The sequence below is a fragment of the Anolis sagrei genome, chromosome 9, assembly GCF_037176765.1.
Source record: "Anolis sagrei isolate rAnoSag1 chromosome 9, rAnoSag1.mat, whole genome shotgun sequence".
NCBI classification, from domain to species: Eukaryota; Metazoa; Chordata; class Lepidosauria; order Squamata; family Dactyloidae; genus Anolis; species Anolis sagrei.
In genome coordinates, this window is record NC_090029.1 from 17,821,831 (window position 1) to 17,830,218 (window position 8,388).

Sequence of the window (8,388 nt, forward strand, 5' to 3'; positions counted from 1 at the left end):
TCCAATTGACTGTCTCAAAAATATATTTGTGGAGAACCACAATGACAACTGATTGTTGTAATCATCTGGGTAAGAAGCCCTTCTATATTAGCCTCCTCCTTCCTGACTAGTTCTAACTGCTCTACTGGTTGTAACCAAGGTCCCAATAAATGAGTCCCAATGGACAACATCCATAAAAGTGAAATGATTTTGCCAATCCAATTGTCTTTTTGAAATGTCCATATTCTCAGGTATCACGTTTTTTTGAAATGGCAAATTTAAGAAATGTTAAATGTAAACATATTATTCATGATACTGTGTTAGCAGAGAATCTTCTTAGAGGCACTGCCTTGACATATCTATTAACCTCACAAATGCTGAGGAATATCATGTTGGAATTTAGGTCAGGAAACAGACTAAGGAAGTGCTGAAGATGCAACAAGCAAACCATTACATAGTAATGGGTGAAGCTAAGTTTGTAGCATCCCAAGAGACTGACCAAAAAGATAAAATGTGTGGTTCTGGAATATCCTTCGTAAAAAAAATCTTCCCTATTTTGACCCATTCACTATCACACTGTCTGGTAGACTCAATAGAGTCACCCAAATGAGAAAACAGTGTTACGGACAATGGTTATAATTTCTATACAATATATCAAAGAAGCTGGGATGGAGGAATTCATAACAATTCGAATGAAATCTGCAACCTTTGTATCACTTTCAAGCTTCTCTTTCAAAAATAAAAGACTTTCAGCAAATCATTTTATATAATTTCAAAAAATGTTATTGCAGAAAAAATATTATTGAAGTGAAACTCCACCCAAGACAATATTGAGCTTATTGACAATATTCCACCAAATAGACATTCAGTCAAAATACATGTATTAGCTTCATGGTACCAAATCTGTTGGTTGATAGGAGAACCCACCAATAACACTGTGAAACTGGGAACGTTTGGTTATTTCAAAGACCAAATAGGATATTGAAGTGGCTTATCTTTTTAAAACAACCCCCAAGCTTAAGATTATAGTGCAACTCTTATTGGTTCTATTGCTACTCACATTATGCTAGTATTTACTTTGACCTAAGAACAGCAGAAGCCAAATATGGACACAACCATGTAGTTTTAGAACCATCCTTCAAAGTTGTGTATTGTCAAATATGATGAATTTAAAATCTGGTATAAATATATCAAGGTTTCAATGTGTGTGTGAGAGAGAATGTCTATCAGAAAAAATAAAATTTAGCAAGCATTTCTTTTGCTTGAGAGCTAACTGCCCAGTAGGAGGACCACCATATTTACAAAGCAGGTGCACCACTTTGATTTGAAATACTTTACTGTGATTCAACAACACCTATAACAAATAGAAGAGATAAGCTCCTCATGGTGTCTCAACTAGGTATTAGTTCATTTCTACCTATCTCAATAGGGTTTTGCTTTAAAAAAATGATCACTGAGAAAATAGAGAACTATTTTCAATAACCATCTTAAATTGCCCTGTTTTCAGCAATGAGCATACTTCATGTTTTTTGTTTGGTACTTTCTGAATTACAGGACTTTTACAGTCAAAGTTACACTTGAGTTTAGTATTTTCTGTACTAATCTGCTTCTAGATTAGATGTTCTTCATAAAGTTTCTCTTATGATGGGCAACATTATGAAGCAAAGATCAAAGAATTTCATAAATGCATTATTCCAAATGCATGTGACCAAGTATTTTTAAACAGCTATGTCGTACATTCAATTTTCTTAAAAAGGCTTCCCGGTTTTTTGTTTTCTATTGTGACACGAGAGGTTCAAAGTTGTGCCTGGGGTCTGAGTGTTCAGATTTGAACAATTTAGTGCGCATACAATTCTTTCTTCCAAGGATATCAAAGTCTCCTATCACTAGGCTAATATCTTGTAAAATATAAAGGTAAGCAGAGCTTCCTGTATTACTGTTTCATGAAAACAATGACCCCTGCAGAACTTTCTCAGTTACAAAACATAGAACTAGAGGACCCAAAGGATTCAGGCAGCAAACCTATGATAGTCAAGGAAATAATGCCCTGAACTTGCTAGAAACAGAAAGACTCTTGGGGCTGCTAAAAAAAAGAAGAGAAGAGAAGGAAAGAAAAGAAAAGAAAGAGCTAGAGGGAAAAGACAAAGCGGGACTATGTTTAAAACAATGGGTTTTCCATTTCTGTTCCAAAGAAAATTAGGTAAAGGTAAAGGTTTTCCCTTGACATTAAGTCCAGTCGTGTCCGACTCTAGGGGCTGGTGTTCATCTCCATTTCTAAGCCCAAGAGCAAGCGTTGTCCGTAGAGACCTCTAAGGTCATGTGGCCAGCATGACTGCATGAAGCACCAGAGCGGTACCTATTGATATACTCACATTTGCATGTTTTCGAACTAGCTAGATTGGCATAAGCTTGGGCTGACAGTGGGAGCTCATGCCGCTCCCCGGATTCGAACCTGCGACCTTTCGGTCAACAAGTTCAGCAGCTCAGCGGTTTGACCCACTGTGCCATTGGGGGCTCCCCAAAGAAAATTATCCAGTGATGGGTATGCCTGTGGTGCATGGTGCATGTTTGTGTGTAACCTCTACCAGTGGTGATAAAAATATACCACCAAAAAAAATTATCCAGTGCTATATTTTTATCACCACTGGTAGGGGTTACACACAGGCATGCACCACTTTGAGTTTCTGGCTTAAAGCAGGAAAAGACTGAAGGATCTTGAGTCTGGGCACCGTTACCAAACCTATTCTCACAAGACAACTGTTAAAGAGCATTGGGCAAATTCTAAAACATACAGGCAAATTATGTGAGCAGTTAGGAGATTTCAACAGGGTTTTTTTCCAGTTACCTACCCTAGAACCTGCATCAGAATCTACAGAACTATATGGACTGTTCAGCAGATATGGAATGGAAAATCAATCCCAGAAGAATGAATATTTGGAGACTACTGGTCTAAAGAAATCTGACTGCAATATGGCACTTAGCTCACAGATTCTAACTCTAGACAAGCCCTCATTTTGGAGTAGAGTTGCAGCAGTATAAAGAAGGCTTCATGACACAACCTTCAAGTATTCAAATGAAACTAGAAGTGGAACTCATTGAAGCCTGGGTAAATCCAGTCAACCCTTCTGATTATTACAGAACATTTATTCCTTTATATACGTTAGCTCCACAGAAAAAAAACATAATATAGTATTTACAAGTTATTTTAACAATGCATACTTATACGCATAGAAGACTTCAAGCTTTGTGCCATGATCACCCCCATGTTTGAGTTACTGACTCTGCATGAATCTCTACTTTTTGCTTTGTCCAATGAGGTTATGGGACACTGCATTCACCACAGTGGGGTGTTACCTTGCTATTGCTTTATGAATCCACTGCTAAATAAAATAAAGGAAAACTATATGAATCCACATCTATTAATGAGCAAACTTGAGCTGAAGTTATCAATATCACTACCTCCTCCCCAATATTGTGGAGTTTCTCAATAAAAAATACACTTTATTTATATTAATGAGCCTATTAAAAGCTGCTGTGATACCCCAAAACAGAGCCCATGTCTAGTATCTCTACTGATGAGGAAATTGTATAGAAATGCTGTGCAATACAAAGCAAGTCTGAATGTGCTTGAAGTGGTATGAAGCAAATGAAGCGAGAATACGGCCAGACTGTACTGGCTGGGGTTGACAGGATCTGGGTTCAACAGTTTGGGGAAGTCTGGTCTAGAAGTAACCCACCAGGCAATATCTACCTCCTCACACTGATCTAAATGTGGGATTATAGAGGCATATTGTTCACCTTCTCCATGTAGCGGATATTCCTAGAGAATGTATCACCATGTGGAAACAACTGTGATACAAGGCTGCCTGACTGAAGGGCTTCATTGAACCACAAGAGTTCCCCATACGTTCCGCATACCCAAGGAATCCTATTGTCAAATTATTTTTAAAAACTGCACAGTGAAGCGTATTGTAATTTTTAACTCAAGCATTTGTAGCCAGAGGAAGAAAGGTGAAACCTGAACTTTCCAGAGCCTAACACCATTAAGACAGCATTTTTTCCATTTATCATGGCACAAAGTCTACCCAATAGTTCTCAGACAACTACAAGCCAAAAAGCAAATACATTCATTGTTACAGAACAGGTTGTATTTTGGTTTTTTAAAAAACAGGAAGGAAATTATGTGACATTTGAAAAATATGAACTTTGGACTATCTTAATGTGTGTGTGAAGATCAACTTCCTGTTCTCTACAATAAGGAAGACTGGCTGCCATTTGCAATCCAGAATAGTCTGGACGAGATGTATCAACAGCCGATAACTTCAGCAATGTAACTGAGCAATAGAATGCAAGCCAGTATCTACTTAAAGCATGACTTGCATATAAACTAGACCTTGAGTTTTATACAATTGGCAAAAAATTAAAGCTTTTGCTGAAGTGATTCACTCCAGCTATAAACCGGGGAACCCAATGATTATTTTCTATTTTAAAAACCCTTCATTGTTAAAAATAGCAAGCTATAGCAGCTAACCCAAACCCTTCTTTCCCATTAGCCACTTTTTGTGCACAGGGATTTTACAAAACAATGTGTGCATTCCAAAACGCGGTTCCCCTATTTATAGCTAATTTCTTTCCAGGAAGTTTCACCACTTGACTCTACTGCAATTTTCTTGGATGAATGGCTCATTTAATTCAAAGTTGCATAACTAAAGACAATTTTAATCCAAAACATACAACTACAGAAGGCCTTCTTTAATATGCTTATACACGATTTAAGCTAACTTACCAATGCTTCAGCCAGTATCAGGTATTTCACACAGTCATTTTCAGAATATCCATTCTTCAACACATCTGGAGAGAGAGATTTAACATACTAGATTAAATGAAAGCCAAAAATAACAGTGCCAGAATATGAATGAAAACGAAACCCACAGTTGGACAAAACATGTATTGCAGCCAATCCAAACATACACTTGTAGCTTTTGGTTGGTCCTAATGCGGGTATTATCACACTGTGGATTCTATTCAGATTCAATTAGTTATGTTATACAGTGACCTGCATCCTTGCCCACATTTACTCACAAATCAACCTGCTGATTTCAATAGATTTTGCTCTCCTTCAGTAAATCTTACACTGCCAAAATTTAGAACTTTCGAAACACATAATGTATTTCCTGCTCTACTGAAATGTATCTGGAAGCTAATTATAAAAGGCACAACTACTCCACCCACAATCCCAATGGTGGCTATGATACAAAGTGATCTTGTATTGACATTGCATTTATGACCACTCTTTTTGAAACAAAGCATTAGGTGCAAACGTGTCTTTTCTGCTGCTATTATGAGTATGCCGAAGCGGTGACAATTCTATGTACATCGTACCTTCAAAGCAATGTAACATTACTGCTAATATTGAAAATTCATCCCAGTGGGCATTTAAAAGGTCCCACATTTGACATATTTGGTAAAGGGTAAACTAAACATGTCATTTCTCTACGAGGAAGAGAATTAACTCAGATATCTAAAATGCGTTTCTAGGATATCTGGGTATGGGGAGACAGAACCCCCCTCCCCATGCTACCAGTATATACCAGCCACATATTTGTGATCACAATTGTTTCTTTATCTGAAAACTCACAGGGACTTGTAGCCATTGGTTCAGGGACCAGCACCAATCAAGGGACTGTCACACTGAGTAGCACTGCTCTAAGGCAACTCCCATCATTCCCGTCCAATGGCTTTTGTAGTAAGGACTGCCGAGATACGCAGTCCATCCCTGAACAGCCCCATGATCTCCTCTCTGCTTTAAGGCAAAGGGAAGCCCAGCAAACTAAACTTCAGGGCTCTCACTCGTTTTTACCATTACTGATACTTTGGTCTCTTAGTTCTTCCCAGGCTCAGGGCTAAACACTGAGCATGCAATTATTTTGGAGAGGGAGCACTTTCCAAGACTTCAGCACAACATATTTTCCTGAGAGTATGTGAATGAATCTTTCCAAAAACTTAAGATGTTACCCATATGTGTATTTTAGAGTATGGCTAAATACTTAAAGCTATTAGTGATTTAATCACACAGCATCTGGCCCCACTTTAATTTCACTCAACTATCTAATATGTAAATTCCACATACACAAATTGAGTTAAATTCAGATATTTGATTCACATTTGCTATTTCTAACATATAATACTGTTCAAATATGTTTCTTAACTCAAATCAACATTTTATTCTAGTGTATAATCTAGTTGCCCATTGCCAATTTCTAGCGTAGACCTTACATACCAGAATCCATTTGTGTAACCATGTGCCAAAATAAACTCAGGATCTGCTAAACAGGTTCTTTCCTAATTAAAAGTATGACGCTCCTATTCCCGGGTACTATTTTGCTGAACCATATTTCACAAGTCGTATCATTAATTTTCAGACAATTGTCCTTTGAATTACATTCTAGATTCATTAACGCAAACATTGACTTACAGTTTTTACCTGTTGCATATTTCGTTGATCAAATAAAAATCTAACTTTAGAGGTCAAAGAAGGAAAACGACTAAGCAGTAAGTCCGAATGATTGATATGCACAACAGTAGTTAAGTTATCATGCATCCGACCTTTTATGTATGTTCTGTAGACACATACATTAAAAAAATCCAAAATATTTGTATTTTGGAATTTTATGTACAGTATTAATATTTTGGGGAGGCAATCAGCAATTAACTTTAATATATATGACAATACATAAATAAATCAGGGTTTGGTATACCTGGGTCTAACCTAGGCATGGGCAAACGCCAGCCCTCCAGGTGTTTTAGACTCTAACTCCCACAATCCTTCTGGCTGTTAGGAATTGTGGAAGTTGAAGCCCAAAACAACCGGAGACAAATGCCTGGTTTAACCAGAGTAGCAGAACAAGATGCCCTATTAAGACACTAAGTAGTCAAGATCCAAAAAGGGTACTTTGTTGCCCCACACAAGGAGCTTTTTCCTTACCCCAACAGCCTTTCATGGACCAAAAACCCACTCCAAGTCTTCTCTGTCATTTTAGTGTACATGGGAGACCAAAGGAGTGAATCAGAGATTCTGGTAGAAGTACATAATTGGATTTTGACCTTAACCATTTTTCAAAGGGTGAGGATTTGCTTATATCCCCAACCATCCCTCAAAACCCCCAAATTTTCACTAATCAGCACTGACAGATTAGAGATTTTTTTTGGTGTGCTTAACTTCATAATCAAAAATTCAATGCAACTGTATGTTCTTCACTATATTGGATAGGCATACAGTAAATGGAAAACGTAATGGATAAAGAACAATTATGTAGATCTTTAGCTTGTCTGAACAGCTATTGAATGGCTCTTCAACCAAGCATTTGGATGTTGTAAATGTCTGAAATCCAAGTGCTGGCATTTATTTCCTAGTTGCCACAAACGTCCCCTGCATAGAAGGGTTTTCCAATGCATTGTCATGTTATGGGAACTAACCTAAAATTATGCAGAGTTTTGCTATTCTAAAGGAATTTATATGAGCCAAGTGTTGTAATTTTTCCTATTTTTCTGAATCTGATGACAACACATTCCAAATGCACCTGTGTGCAACTCTTAACTCTCAACAAGGAAATCAGTCTACATTCTGATATTTAGTACAATGGTAGCAAAAATGTAAAAGGCACTTTCAAAATGAAAGGTAATTTAGGACTGAAATGTTAATGAAGAAAAAATGTACAATCAGTAAACTACTTGTCTTAAAGTTTAAAATCTCATTCAGGTTTGGTATATCTAATACAGTAACAGACCAAACAAGATTTAAATCCCAGCTCAATATAATCTAGGTAAAAATCATTGACAGGATACGGGATGGAAAGATGCACAATTCTAGCTCTGGGGAGCAAGAACAAAATTAAAATGTGGATTTATGATTGGACTGTAACATTTGTTCTAAATTCATACGACAGACACAACTCTTCTCAAGAAAGTGATCTGGATTTCTGCTAAGAATCTACAATTCTCAAAACCTGTTTCACAAGGTAGGAGCTGCAATTCTGTGCACATCTGATTTAAGATAAAGTTGACAGAATTCTGAAGAATGAATATTGCTAGAACACCACTATTGGTTGAATATAAATAATATTATTAATATTAATATTAATAATAATAATACAATTTAATAAATTTCAGTGCTGCTAAACCACTAAATCAGTGTTTGCAAGTTAGATGGATAAAGCCAAATTCACACAATTCGCAATGCATTTTCTGCATTGGCAAAAGCTCCTTTGGTTTAACTGAATATCAAATAACTTTCAGTCATATTAATGAATTAGCTTGTAATAAAACAAGCATTCACACATTCTGAAATGGAATAAAACTTTTGGAATTTCTGAGTAAGGCAATATTTCTGTTCTGGAAAATGCTTAAAGG